General features: G+C 37.8%; 1 protein-coding gene and 1 long non-coding RNA gene across 13 annotated transcripts in view; one reads left to right on the top strand and one right to left on the bottom strand.

Annotated features, from left to right (window-relative positions):
• LOC148758738 (uncharacterized) overlaps positions 1 to 14,989 on the bottom strand; it is a 260,925-nt gene that overhangs the window by 15,555 nt on the left and 230,381 nt on the right. For 3 of the 4 annotated variants that reach the window (XR_016020155.1, XR_016020157.1, XR_016020156.1), the window contains 2 exons: positions 10,297 to 10,389; positions 2,731 to 2,861 (listed from right to left, as the gene is read on the bottom strand). This is a non-coding gene — a long non-coding RNA (uncharacterized LOC148758738). The remainder of the gene's footprint in view (positions 1 to 2,730; positions 2,862 to 10,296; positions 10,390 to 14,989) is intronic. The other variant, XR_016020158.1, reaches the window with a different exon arrangement.
• LOC148758739 (uncharacterized) overlaps positions 1 to 14,989 on the top strand; it is a 366,645-nt gene that overhangs the window by 326,387 nt on the left and 25,269 nt on the right. The window lies entirely within an intron of this gene.

Below are 14,989 nucleotides of genomic sequence, written 5' to 3'. Positions count from 1 at the left end.
TGCAGTCATCCAGACCACTGCAAGCAAACTGCCAAATGTACATGCATTTGTCAAATGTCTCTGCTGTGTGCATCTTCTAATAGCAAAATCCACTTATAAGGCTAAATAGATTGAGGGAATTCAGAATTTTGATACATGGATACTAAATTTCTGATGACTGAATTTTCTCTCTCTTCATCATGTTAGTATAAGGGATTAACTTGGCCAAAGTCATAAAAATTATCCTTATAGTGATCTAATGATGGATAAGAGAAATTTGTGTGCAAGTGAAACCATCAAGATGGGGATTATTTTTTTCTTGAATACCTTTAAAACATAAAGAGCCATATGTGTGCGATCATTGGCCTGGGAGTCGAGAGAGGCCAGCTCAAATACAAAAATACTGTTTCTGATTAAGAAAGCACTTTTTTATTCATATAAAGTATTTATTAGGTATTGGATTTTATAAACTGTTTGGTCCTGCAGTCTTTATTTTAAAAAGGTTATTCTGAATGCATTACCAAGTATCCTGTGGAATATTTCACATAAAAGGAAGCGGAAAATGTGTAAATGTAAACAGGCTAATTGTATGCAGATATAAATTATGGATGTTGGTCTTATGAAAAAGCATTGCTGATTTGCAGGGGTCTTACTCAGCAGTGCTGCGTCTTGTCTAAGGCAATATTTAGTATGGCTGTGATGTGCAGAATTTAAAACAAAACTTTAAATTCTGGAGAATAAAATACAGCCCACTTGTGCTAAGACCACACTGTTGAGAGAATGAGGTTTTTCATTTATTTCGTTGCTGTTGATGTTGGTGCTCGTTAGATCTTGTCTCCAGATGCCGTGGAAAAGCACAGGTTTGGGCAGGACGGTTTATGGTTATGTGATGCTTTGCAATTGTCACTGTAGGTAACATGTCCCCAATACTCTATGTGGTTTTCATTATTAAGTGGCATATCATACTCACAACTAGAGACAGGATAGGGAGACACCTGGAGTGACATAGGTTACTGAGTTTTCTTTTCACCCTTTTCACAAAGTAAATACAAATATGAAATGTACAAAGGAAGCCATAAGACAAAAGACAGTCTTTTGAATGGTGCCCATGAAAAGAACAATGATATGATTACCCTTTATGATGGCCAATTTGCTATGCCACCACTAATTTTTACCAAGTTTATACCAACAACTTTAACCTTGAGTTAAAGACACTGCCTCATCCCCTCCCAAAGCACAGAGGAAATATTGAAAATGAACAACTTCATGAATGTAAAATAATTGGCCTAATATTTTATGATACATGACACAAAATATTAGAGAGATTTATGTGGACAGCATAAACCTTTAGCTGACATGGGATGTAAATGCTTCATAGTAAATAATTGACTAGCACAAGCTTACTTTCCACCCATCATTTCCTTGTTAGTCCACTGAAAGAGTATAGACTTGAAACGTGAGTAAAGGCATTTTTTTTTAATTCTACATCCTCAGTGGCAAAATTAATATTTAAAAACAGCAGGAGTTTCCAGGATATGCAACAATAAAATATATTTAAAAATAATTTTAATACGTCTAAAGAAGACATCCTAGCTATTAATTCTCCAAAAGGAACGAAGTGTATTGTATAGCAGAATTTTCCTACATGAATTTTCCTACATTTCCAAAGCACTCTATCAAGTAGAGCCCAGCAAATGGTTTGGTCAATCTGAGATGTGTGGACAGCCAAATCTCATTCCCATCTGGGATCCTGGTCATCGGGTTTCATCATCTGTACCGCCTAAATTGTCCACCTACTTCCCAAAGAGACTGTTCATTTGATGCTGTGTAGACTCAGCTTTGTTGCATATACACAAACACACAGGTTAGAGAGGTGCACGGGATGTGCTTCTTTCCTTGGATTGTAATATTTGTAACCAAGGCATTCATTAGAGGATGTTTTGTTGTGAGGATCAGAGTGTAGACCAGATTATTTGAAAGAAGTCTGGACTCAGTCTTTCAGTTCTTACTAAAACGTGTGCCCTCTCCAAATAGCTTCTTTTTACCTTCCCCAGTGGAAGGGTTCCTCATAGTGAATTTGTCTTCTCAGCAACTTCAAAATTTCTTAGCCAGGACGTGATACCCAGGCTATGTCAGTCCAAATTTAGTGGAATGCCTAATTTAAATAAACTACTTTGTGTCAAAGTGTTAATATATTGGTTTCCCTGAGCCAATATACTTAGGTTTTCATTGTGAACTTCAAAAATGTACTTTGAACGAGCACTGCGATCTCTTTGGCAAATAATCATTGAGTGCTTACTGTAAGCCAAACGACGCAAAAATATTAGTCTAATAACCCTGCAAGGAAGTCATTAGTTCAGTTTTTAACATGATAGAGCTCAGGGTCAGAGATTAAGGATTTACTGCTACATTGTGTTGCCCTTCATCATTGTTCTTGGATGGCGCATTTCCAAAGCACTCTGTCAAGTAGAGCCTGGCAAATGATTTGGTCAATTTAAGATGTGTGGACAGGCAAATCTCATTTCGATCTGGGGTCCTGATCATCAGATTTGATCACCTGTACCGCCTAAACTGTCCAGCTACTTTCCAAAGAGATCGTTCATTTGGTGCTGTGTAGACTCAGCTTTGTTATTTTGGAAATTGGATGCCTCCATGTTTCTCACAGAAAATTTAACAAATCCTCAAAAATTTGTTATATATTAGGTCCACATATTTAAAATCTTGTTTCACACCTTTTTGTTCAGTACTCACCAGTTCTGAGAGAGGTTTCTGAAAGTGTGGGAGGATGGTATGCCTCTTTGTTTAGTTGTACAGGGCTTATTTCTCTTCCTCCACCTCATCCCAATAGGCCCAGTAAGAGTCTCCTGAGTCAAGCATTCACTCTGTAGGATAATAAGGCTGACGAGTAAATGATGAATTATAGGACATGACTAAACACCTACTTGCTTAGACACATTATCTCAGATAAAAAAAATTGGACTCATTTTCTGGAATCTAAAGTTTAGAAAATATTTTTATGACCACTGAGATAGTTCTGGAAATATAACAAACACTGTTAATGAAGTCTATTGTATCTGAAAATTATTGCTATAATAACTAGAACTCTCAATAAAATTTCCAAGAAACTTGATGGTGGCTTATTCTCCCTTGAGAGAAATTATACATGTATATAAAATCTTTTTAATGCTGTAATAAGATTCTGGAAAGCACTACCTTGTGGGGCACATAGCAACTGAATTATGAAAGGGAACCCCAGAAAACTGAGCAGAATTTATATGAACTTGGAAAGGCTTAATGAGGTCATCTTTGACATTTCATCTACCTGTAGTCTGCAAGTGAGCTGAGCGCTACAGTCATTTCAGGCAGAAACATGGACTTTTGTGGGCAGCCACAAACGAGCATGTGACCTTTGATTCAGGAGAAGATAAGAGCTATTTCTGGCGGTTGGAGATGCTTAAATACTGGGGACATCCCCCAGGCAAGCAACAGTCCTAAACTCAAGGTTACCTAAGAATCTGCGAAAATAGGACTACTCATAGATGTGAGTTTAAGCTAGTAGTACACGGCAAAGGAAGTTTTGGCAAAGCATCAATACATGTTCTTAGGCCTCATGTGACTTAATTCTTAAATTGAGTTTGGGCCATGAATTTAGACTGTAATTTATCATCAACTATATTAAATATGGTAATTTGGGTATAAAGTCCATTCCTTTTTTCCCCCTCAAGTTTCTGCCATTATTGGTCCCATCCAGAAATTGAAGGAGTTAATTACGTATTCTTAGATACCACCTGATTCCACCATCCTTAATTCCAGAGTCAGGTCGACTTAAAATTTCAGATCCTAACAATGAACTATGAGCACTACACGTACACACACACACACACACCTACACACACACTCACTCACTCACACACACTACGCTGTAGTACTTCAAATGAAAAATAATGAATAAACTTAACAATAAGATCAATGAAATGAGGACATCTTGTTGAAAAAATCCACTACTCCTATGCTTGGTCAAGAACCTAAAAGAGATAGCTACAAAATCAAGATCAGAACTCCACTGACTCAAAAATGAAGAGCCTGTGCATGAAAATAGTGTAAAAAGCAACTTATCTCATGGAGAATATCTGTTTGTGCCTTGTGGCCTAGAGTAACTATTCAGGATCACTGCATGAACAATGAAGCTTACAGACTGGGTCAACTCATGACTTCCGTTGATTTATGTGATTTGTGTCTAATTTATTCATCAGTGAGTACTACATAAAAACATATGAAATACGATTTAAAAAATCTGTGAACCTAATATATATATATATTTATATATATATATATAAATGATTTCTCATCCTAACATTCATAACCCACAAATATTCTAATTTGTGTCATTCAGAATCCAGGAAGATTTCAACCACTCTGTTACTATGCCACCGCACTGGACATAAAGGAGACACAAAAGATTACTTGTGAATTGATAGACATTTCAGGAGCATAAGTCAGACTACTCATGATAACTAAATACATTCTTTCTTAAACCAAGTCTTTTTGATAAGTCCCACCCACATATTTATTGGTACAATTCTTATTTTCTAATTTTTTAAACTGGAGAAGTGTTCCCTGATCTTCATAGGATGTGGCCCTGGATTTCCTCAGCTCCTAATTTCCCTAATAGAACAAGGAGAGATCAGATGCTCGAACTAGGAACTGTGCCAGCCCTCTGGGCTTCCAACCCAGGTTCTACCAATAAATATTTTACAGGCCAATGCTCTTATGTCTCATTGCTCCAGTCTCCATGACCCCTTCTTGGAAATGACAACACAGGATCGTGAAGAAAAATATAAGCTTTTGTTAGAATATTCTGCCTTCCACACTATAGCCATTTTTAGGTAAAGATAACCTATAATTTTATTATTAGTAAACACATAAGAAGTAGTTTTGATTTAGTTGCAATTAGACCAAATATGTTTCCATATAGAAACATATCTATTGTGTCCGACTGTTGATGTACCACTTTTTTCCTCATTCCTTTATCTCTTCACTCACAATGTTATTATGTAATTTTCTGTTTAATCAATTCAATCCTGAGCAAAGCCAAACAACTGAAATAATGCTTCCTATTTATCTATTGACTTACAGTTTATGAAGCATTTGGAGAATATTTACACATTTATCAACACAAAAGCTTTGCAAAGTAGGTAAGACAAATGTTATTGTGTCTATTTTATAGATTAGGAAAATCAGAGAGCTGAGTGGCTTGCCCAAGGTCATGTGGCTAGTAAACGGTAGAGCATGTAGTGAGGTCTAAGGGCCCCAAACTGTGGGAGGACGTGCACTGGGCACATATTGTGCACACGGGGACTAGGAAGCCACTGTATAAGCATGTGAGTGTCCTTGTATACATGTGAGTCACATGTATAAGCATGTGAGCATTAAATTTACTCAATAATAATTTCTTTCCCTCTTCATCCTTCCTTCCTTCCTTCCTTCCTTCCTTCCTTCCTTCCTTCCTTCCTTCCTTCCCTCTTTTTTCCTTTTCCCTTCCTCACTCCCCTCTTTCCTTCTTTCCTTTCTTTTCTTTTTTGTCTCCCTCCTTCCTTTTCTCACTATTTCCCTCCCTCCCTCCCTCCCTCCCTCCCTCCCTCCCTCCCTCCCTTTATTCTGTCCTTTCAACACACATTACTGAGAATTTACAGTATCCTGGACAATTTTTTCAGTATTGAAGGTACAATGATGAAGGAAAAACTTCAGTCTAGGATGTGGTATGTGCTCTGGGATCAAACGGAGCTCTCAAGAACAACAAAAGTTTCTTTCTTACTCAAGGAAATCAGATGAGGTTGGAGGCCTCCTTTTACTGTGGCTGTACCTTATGGAAAAGGTACACACAATCATGATGGCGGGGAAAACTGGGACAGAGGAATCACCCTGGCTCTTAACTCTTTGATCCAGAGAAGCCACAGGTCACTTCTCTCATGGTCCGCTGGCCAGAACTACTCATGTGGCCTCCACCTGACTGAAAGGGAGTCTGTAAGCACAACTGTCTGTGCCACAAACCTGTCCCCATGGAGTTTTCAGTCTGTGGGTAGGGGCGATTCAGATAAGTAACAAGTGAGCAAATAAATAATTCCAAATAGTGGTAGGTCCAATGAAGAAAAGAAGCAGTAACAGATAATAATAGACAGAGCCAGATGAAAATTAGGAGGCCAAGGAAGGCCTCTCTGAGCTGCGCCCTTGTCAGAGGGCAACCAGATCAGATGTGCCTGGGCTGCTGACCCTTAGAAACATTTGTTTGGTTTTAAGTCACTAAATTTACAGTAATTTATTACACAGTGGTATAAAATTAACACAGTGTCACATTTTTCTTATAATCTGTGAATAACTATTTTTCATTAGTTTTCCTGACTCTTTAGTTTGACTTCCTCTTTAATATTTTTGTTACCATTTGCATACATACAAAAGAAAATCTAGAGTATGTAAAGTATAGAAAGGGAATCAATAATACAAATAGCTCCCAGCTCGAGAGATGGTCTTTATCAATCCCCATGGAGTCCCTACATGCATCTCCACAATCCCCTGTCTACCAGAAGTAAATAATATCTCTCATGTTCTATCTATCACGCCTCTACCTGTCTTTATAAATTTGCCCCCTATGTGTGTCTCCTTTAAACAAGGTGTCATTTTGTTTTGCATGCCTTTGCACTTTAGATGAATGCATCACACTGAAGGTGCTCGGCAAATTACTTTCCTTGTCCAATATCATGTTTTGAACTTCAACTACATTTATGTGTGTAACTTTAATTTATCCTTTTTCCCCATTGATGGATAGTAGTTCATCTTCTGAAGAGTCCATGATGTATTTTTTCATTCTTTTGGGTTCTTTGCTTCCAGGTTCTTTTTTTAAAAATTATAAACATTGCTGGAATGTATATTCTTCTCTATGTCTGCAAGTGGAATAGTTGGACCATAAGTTATGCACATTTTCAACTTTCCTAGGAAATGTCAAATTCTTTTCTGAAGTGGTTGTATCAAATTATACTCTCACCCTTAGTTCATGAGAGTACCCCCTCGTCTGCATTCTTGCCAAAACTTGTTACTAATAAGTGTAATTTTAGCCAATCTAGTGAGTGTGAAATGATATCCCGTTGGTTTTATTTGGCATGTCCGTCATGAATTATGCTGTTGAGCATCTTTGCATGTGTCTATTGGCCATCAGGGGCCTCTTTAAGTCATTGATTGAATCAGTTAGGGTTCCAGAAGGAAACAGATAGCACAATCGTACTGGGCAATTTGAAGAGATTTTAATAAAATAACAGGATTTAAAAATGTGTGGGCAGGACCCCAAAGCAGGTGACAGTACTGTTGCTAGTTCCACTCTTAGTACTGCAGGTATGAAGGGAGGATCAGTCCGAGAGGAACTGACCTTCTGTGGAGGATGCAGCAGGCCTCAGGTGGCCCCAGCTGGAAAGAGGTCAGGCGAGGGTAGAGGAGAAAACTATCTTCCCTCTCTCATTTCCTGCCATTGTTTCCGTTGTTTGAAGCCCACAGAGAGTCACAGGACGCAGAGAGTCTACTGCTGTGGTCATATGGGCGCAGAACAAGGTGGTAAGAGTAGAAAACAGCCCCAAAGAGGCAAAATGGAAAGGCCCTAGTTAATGCCTCATTTCTCTACTAGATTGCTTGGGTTGTTTTAGTGATTTGTAGGTGTTTTACATATACAGATGTTTCTTTAGTCTCTGCCTGGACTATTTCTGGGTGAGAATCTCGCTGGTATGTAAGTACCCATTTCGTATTTGGTGTGAAGTTTCTCTTTACACTGAGTCAAAATTTGCCTTTGTGACACATCCAGTCCTTGCTCTTGTTCTAATTCCCCTTAGAATGCAGATCTTCAAAATTCAGAAAGCACTGTCAGTTCTTCTTTATTTCCTCTCTCTCTCTCTCTCTCTCTCTCTCTCTCTCTCTCTTTCTCTTTCTCTCTCTCTCTCCGTCTCTCTCTCGGTCTGCACCCTTATCAGACTGATGATCTACATGACATTTGTAACCCATTAACCACCTTGCTCACCCCCATCTCACATAATTGCTATCAATCTACGCCTATTTATATACAAATGAATTTTAACCTTAAATTCTCACTGTACAATTATACCTGCTATATTTTACCTTATTCGATTTAAATCTTGAACACATTCCTGTTGCAAACTGTGTAAATTTGATTATTTATAAAATATATTTTCCTAGCCTTGAGTCATATACAGTCTTCATTAATGTGGACTTTGTTTGGTCCAAATAAATGCAAATTTGGCTGTGCTGCTTACAATGTGACTTTGTCCAACTTTTACAGTCTTTTCTGAGATTCATCTTCTCCTTAATAGAAAAGCAGTCATGTCTGTCTTGTAGGGCTATGGTTCATTATTTACAAAAATCTGTAAGCATAGAGAGAATTAATTAAGATAACATATGTGAAAACACCCTAATAATGGAAACTCTGTAGCGTAATGGAGACAAAATTTTAAACACTGAATGTGCCTCCCTTTTTGTGTCTTACCAACTGAGACCTTCGCCTGAGCTCATGTCAGCCTCCAACTACCTGAAGTGAAACAGTCATGCTCGCCTCATGAAGGGGTGTGTTCTGAGAAATGCGTCATTAGGTGTTTTGTCATTGTGCCAACATCACTGAGTGTACTTACACAAACTCAGATGGTGTAGCCTACTACACACCTAGAATGGTATAGCTTATTGCTCCTAGGCTGAAAACCTGTAGAATATGTTATTGTACTTAGTACCGTAGGCAATTGTAAAGTAATGGTATTTGTGTATCTAAACATAGAAAAGGTACAGAAAAAATATGGTATAAAAGATTTAAAAACTGGTACACCTGTAAAGGACACATACCATGAATGGAGCCTGCAGGACTGAAAGTTGCCCTGGGTGAGTGGTGAGTGACTGTGAACGCCTAGGCCGTGACTGTGCATCACTGTAGACTTGAGGACCCCTGTCCCACATCCCAGAAATCGAACATCGAAGCTGCCAGTGCTGCTCCATGAACAGGGATGTAGACACTGCATTGATTAGAAATTGATTGGAAATCGAGAAACTGGCTGGATAAGGCATAGATCACCATAATAGTGGCTGTCAGGAGAGAGTGTAAGGTGACCTGAGGATCAATCGAGTAAGAAATAAGATGGAGAGGTAAAGGGACATAAAGGATTGTCATGGCAGTGTGTTTTTGGCTATTGCATGTTGGAACAGTGGTCAGATTAAGAGACTCTGTGGTAGACAATCAAATGAAGGAACAAAAACTCAGACACAGACAATAGTTTAGTGGTTACCAGAGGGTAAGGGGGGAGGGAGGTGGTAGATGAGGGTAAAGGGGATCAAATACATGGTGATGGAAGGAGAAGTGACTCTGGGTGGTGAACACACAATGTGATATATAGATGATGTAATACAGAATTGTACACCTGAAACCTCTGTAATTTCACTAACAATTGTCATCCCAATAAACTTTAATTTAAAAAAAAGAAGGGGGAAAAAAGAAACTTTGTGGTAGTCACAAAATAAGTGTGTTTACCATGGAGAGGGTATAGAACTGAGGACTTAATATTTTGACTTTGGAAATTTGTTTTTGGTTCCATTGACCCTGTCTAGCACAAAGGGCTCTGTCTGGCATTGAACTGATGGAAGAAATAAAACTTATGTATGCTCTACATGATAACAACCTGGAGATATTTCCCAAGTATAGGGACAGGCTGGCCCCATATTACCCCAGAAAGCTTTTACCAAAGTGGCCGTGGCCCTTAGTCCTTGTTAAGGTGGCTCCTGAGGGCTTGTGTCCTTGTACATAGTCTTAGGTCCTCAACAAAGGATTGACAGCAATGTCCGTGAAGACTGTCAGGCTAGATCTGGGAGGGCTGCAGTGCCCTCTAAACATGGAGTGCTAACGGGCCAGGCTCGTCTGTGCTGAAACAGGACAGTGGCTGACTGATTGGGATGCAATCTGTGCCCTCAAATCGAGGTGCTGTGAGTGAGAGGGACTCTATTGCAAGCCCCACACATATTGCTCCCATTATCGAAAAAGAAAATTTCTCCTGAACCACACATCTTCCATTTCTTATAGGAAATTCAGCTCCGTTATAATCTTATGAGACCACCGTCTTATGTGGGGTCCACCGTTGACCAAACTGTCATTATGTGGCTCATGTTGTATTGGGATTTGTTACAGCTGAAAGGTGGAGAGAAAAGTCAGTCAAAATAAGATTATGCAAGAAGACAGTCATTTTCCCAGTCAGGCTATTGCCTTGAGAAAATGATTGGTTCTCTCACCTTCTTTTTTCCCTTCTTTAGCTGGTTGCAAGACTCAGTATATAACATTCTCCTGCATATAGCAGAGAGATCTTGTCTACCATCAGGGCTTGCCTGGAATTAGAAGGAACATATGGCATAGGTCAAGTTTAAACAAACAAAAAGCCTACCTGTTTTCTAGCCCTAAGTTTTATGGGAAGAAGTGAAAACAGTGCAACATTCAGCTAGCTGTTTCCGGATTCCGCGTCTCAGAGCTTTGGCCCAGAGGGGAACAGATGGTTTAAATAAAATAAGGGAGGCCTAAAAGGCAGGAGATTTTGCCCTTCGACTCATTTGAGGTGCTGGGAGGAAGCTAACTTGCAGACTGTCCTCCACCAGTGCAAATCAGTTACAGCGATGTAGCTTTGCCTGGTCACGCTGACGAAGGCCCCTGTGTTTGGCGTCTCTATGGTATCCTTGTTTCTGGATGGACAAAAGCCTGATCCAAAAGTCATACTGAAAGTTTAGCTTGGGAGTTTCTCCATGGATATTGCCATAGCTGAGGCATGCACAGTGGCTGTCACCTACAGCCTTGGCAAGGGCCAGTCATCACTATTTTTTTTTTTTTTTTTTTTTTTGTAAAGCTCGCAAATGACTCTAACGTGTAGCCACTGTTGCAGAGTCGTCATTCGTTGAGGGACACTTGGGTTGTTTCCACATCTTGGCTATTATGAACGTGGCAATGAACATGGGAGTGCAGCTATCTCTTTGAGAAACTGATTTGATTTCCTTTGCATATACTTAGAAATGGGATTGCTGATTCTATTTTTAATTTCTTGAGGAACCTCCATTTTCTGTCATTCCTGTACCAATTTACAATCCCACCAACAGTGTACGAGGGCTCCCTTTTCTCCACATCCTTGCCAACACTTAACCTTTGTCTTTTTGATAATCGCCATCCTAACAGGTGAAAGGTGATATTTTATTGTGGTTTTGATTTGCATTTCCCTGATGATTAATGGTGTTGAGCATCTTTTAATATATCTGTTGCCATTTGTATACAAGTCTTCTTTTGAGAAATATCAATTCAGGTCCTCTGCCCATTTTCTTAACCGAGTTATTTGTTTTCTTGCTGTGGAGTTGAGTTCCTTATATATTTTTTATATTGATCCTTTTTCTGATGCATGGTTTGCAAATATTTTCTCCCATCCCATAGATTGTCTCTTCAGTCTGTTGATGGTTGCCTTTGCTGGGTAGAAGCTTTTCAGTTTGGTACACTCCCCGTCTATTTTTGCTTTTGGGATCATATTTAAAAAGTCAGTGCCCAGACCAATGTCAATTTTGAGATAATTTTTGTATGTGCAGTGAATTAGTGTCTAATTTCATTCTTCTGTGTGTGGAAAGCCATTTATTTTTCAACACTGGTTATTGAAAAGACTCTCTTCATTGTGTGTTCTTGACACCTTTTTCAAAGATCAATTGACTATAAATGTGTGGATTTATTTCCAGGGTTCATTCTGTTTCATTGGTGTATATGTGTGTTTTTATGCCAGTATCATGCTACTTTGATTATTATAGCTTTGTAGTATATTTTGAAGTCAGGAAATGTGATACCTACAGCTTTCTTCTTCTTTCTCAAGATTTCATTGGCTATTCAGGGTCTTTTGTGGTTCCATATGAAATTTAGGATTGTTTTTTCTATTTTTGTGAAAAAATGTCATTGAAATTTTAACAGGGATTGCACTGAATCTGAAGATATCTTTGAATAGTATGGGCATTTTAACAATATTAATTCTTCCAGTCCATAAACACAGGGTATCTTTCCATTTATTTTTGTCTTCTTCAATTTGTTTCCCCCAAAGTTTTATAGTTTTCAGCATACAGGTCTTTCAAATTCTTGGTTAAATTTATTCCTAAACATTTTCTTTTTATTTTTTGAAGCTATTCTAAATAGGACTGTTTTCTTAATTTCTTCTTTGGATAGTTTGTTGTCAGTGTATAGAAATGTCACTGATTTTTTATGTTGACGTTGTATCCTAATCTCATTGTTCTTATTGTTTAAACCATGTTTCAAGAAACAGAATCCATTTATCCTAGTTTTATTGTTTTTCTAGAGATCCAAAAGTATCTTTGATTACCTCAGAGCAATATTTATTCTTTTAGAGAAATGTTACTGTGGGGCAAAGTCCCATTCACCTAATTGTCCCCTGCCCCCAGGCTCTCCCGCACTTATCTCTGAATCTAGTCCTTACCAAAGGCATGGATTCATTTCTGAACCATTTTTCAGTGACAATGCACTCTATTTTACTCTCTACTTTCTACTGTACTGTATATAAAACATTTGTAGTTTGCAGCACACTATTTAGTGCTTGCTCACTTCCAAGTTCCTTGTTCTATTTTCTCTTTATTAACATTCTTTCTTCACCTAGATTTTCAGCATGTTTAGGGCAGGATCGGGTTTTCTGCTTTTATGTGTGTCCATGATGGTCCACGGTGCGACACACAACCAATGATCAAAGACTATGTGAACCTCCCTGGTTAGTTTCTCTAAATTCAGTAACCACAGCATTAAAGTATTTTTCTCTTATGTGAAACATCTCCGTGTCCCTACTCTCCATTTCCATTCCCTGAGTCCTCTCACATTATTACTCTACTTTCTGTTTCTGTAATACAACACCATCTTCACTAAATTTCACTTCTTCTAGTTAACTCATGTTGGCTGGTACTTATTTCAGCCTTTTAAACATTTTATCAGATTTTCTATCTAACTGGCTCTTTTCCACACTTCCATTTTCAAACTTAATCTAATTTACTAGTTAACTAAATCTAGTCACTGTGAGGCATTTGGCAATCAATTTATTAGCCCATTTCTTATACAAACACTATTATAATTTTTTTCTTCAAATGAGCAGCAAGTTATATATGTTCTCATTTTTACATATGTCTGATGAATTCTTTTTGCCACCCTGCTTTGGTGATTGGTTTATATCAAACAAAATATTTGTAGTTCCTAATGTAATGTTCTTAGCTTCTTCATGAATTGCTTGGGTGATTCACTGCTGGATAATAGTGCTACATAGGCAAACTTTAATGTTATTTTATGGTGTGTCCTCCCTCCATGTTTTGCTTCAGATGGACTGCAACATATTCATAGGACTTGGGGAGCCCTGAATATTTGGCTACATTACTTCCTGCCTTATACATTTCCCCCCCAATATGACTGAGCTTTCCTGGGATAGTAAACGCAGAGAAGCAATATTAGCATTAAGAAGTAACAGTATTATTTACTTAATGTTCTCATTTGAAGGTGCATGAGGTTGACACAGTATTCTCAAAAGTTTAAAAGCACAATGACAGAATCTATAATGCTTATTAACAGGCAAAGATAAATGATAATTTAGTGGTTGAAATGCTGGGGTGGAACACAATCAATTTGGATTAGATGCACACTACAAAACTGAATAACTTATTTCTGCATAATGTTTGATCATGAATCAGGTTTTTATTTATAACATTACACTATAGAAGCAATTGAAGTTTTGTCTTCACTCTAACTTACTATTAACAGGAAAAAAGTACAACAGGTTTTCATATTTCAAAAACAGCTAGGTTACTTAAGGGTAACAATTTCATCACAGTTTTAAGAAATTAGGACTCTGAAATTCTTTGTTAGAGCCAAAGAATCTATTTTCATCTGAGGATGATGTTTTGCAATATCAGAGGTAAAACTGCTCTATATCACACCAGAACTATGACAATCCATTCTTTATGCATGGATAAAAGAAGAAAAAATGGATGGTACATTGCCCAGCAAAAAGGAAAGCATAATCAGAATACACATGATTGCAGGAGACAGTTGGTATTAGCTGGATTTAACTTGGAGAGAGGCGGCTTTGAAATATTCAGTGATAATGATATCTGGCATAATCCAGAAAGCAATCATCTTTCTTCAGGTCTCCCAGGAATGAAGTTGCCAGTGGAGTCTTGGGGACTTGCGGGATATTCATGAATGTGTTTAGGGAGTGGGAGTTACATCAGGTGTGAACTGTCTTCAGAAGGAAGACCAGCCCAGGAGCTGATGTGTCTCAACTCCAGTGGAACTGAGTACCTTGCATTTGGTCTATTCTCTGCAAAACCAAATAGTTTAAGATTTTTCTACTAACAGTAATATTTACATCATTATGACATGTTTTTCCATGCTACTTCCATTTTATATAACTTACCATATTGGTAGTCAAGAGTGTCTATTAACACTGAAATGCTATTTAAAGCAAATGAGCATGTCCCATCAAGCAATTACTCACCACCACTAGCCCCCCCTCCATTAGAATTATTGAAAACATTTGCACATGATGAATTTCAAAGCACAGCTCAAAGGGAGTGAAATGACTTTTAGTAATATATTTTTAAAGGAATATATACAAGACTAAAAAAAAAACAAAATTATGCGTATCCATTAAAGAAACCCCACACTTAAACAAGTAAAGAGATTTATAACATTGCAAAGGCATCTTGCTATTGTTTATTGCAAGGTTTTTTTTCTCTTTAAAATCCTTTCCATTATGGATAAATGCATAAACCATAAATAGGTTGGGATATTGTAAAACATTTAAATTTACATTATCACTGATTTCCCCTTATTATTACTTGACTACTGACTATTTTCCTTTTAAAACATACTTAGATAATTTGTATAATATGAAATTTCAGTAAGGTAAAAAGTAGTTATAATAGG

The sequence above is a fragment of the Rhinolophus sinicus genome, chromosome 2 (assembly GCF_057876585.1).
Source record: "Rhinolophus sinicus isolate RSI-liver-muscle chromosome 2, RSI-T2T, whole genome shotgun sequence".
Classification (NCBI taxonomy): Eukaryota; Metazoa; Chordata; class Mammalia; order Chiroptera; family Rhinolophidae; genus Rhinolophus; species Rhinolophus sinicus.
This window is presented reverse-complemented; position numbering and strand designations above follow the sequence as displayed.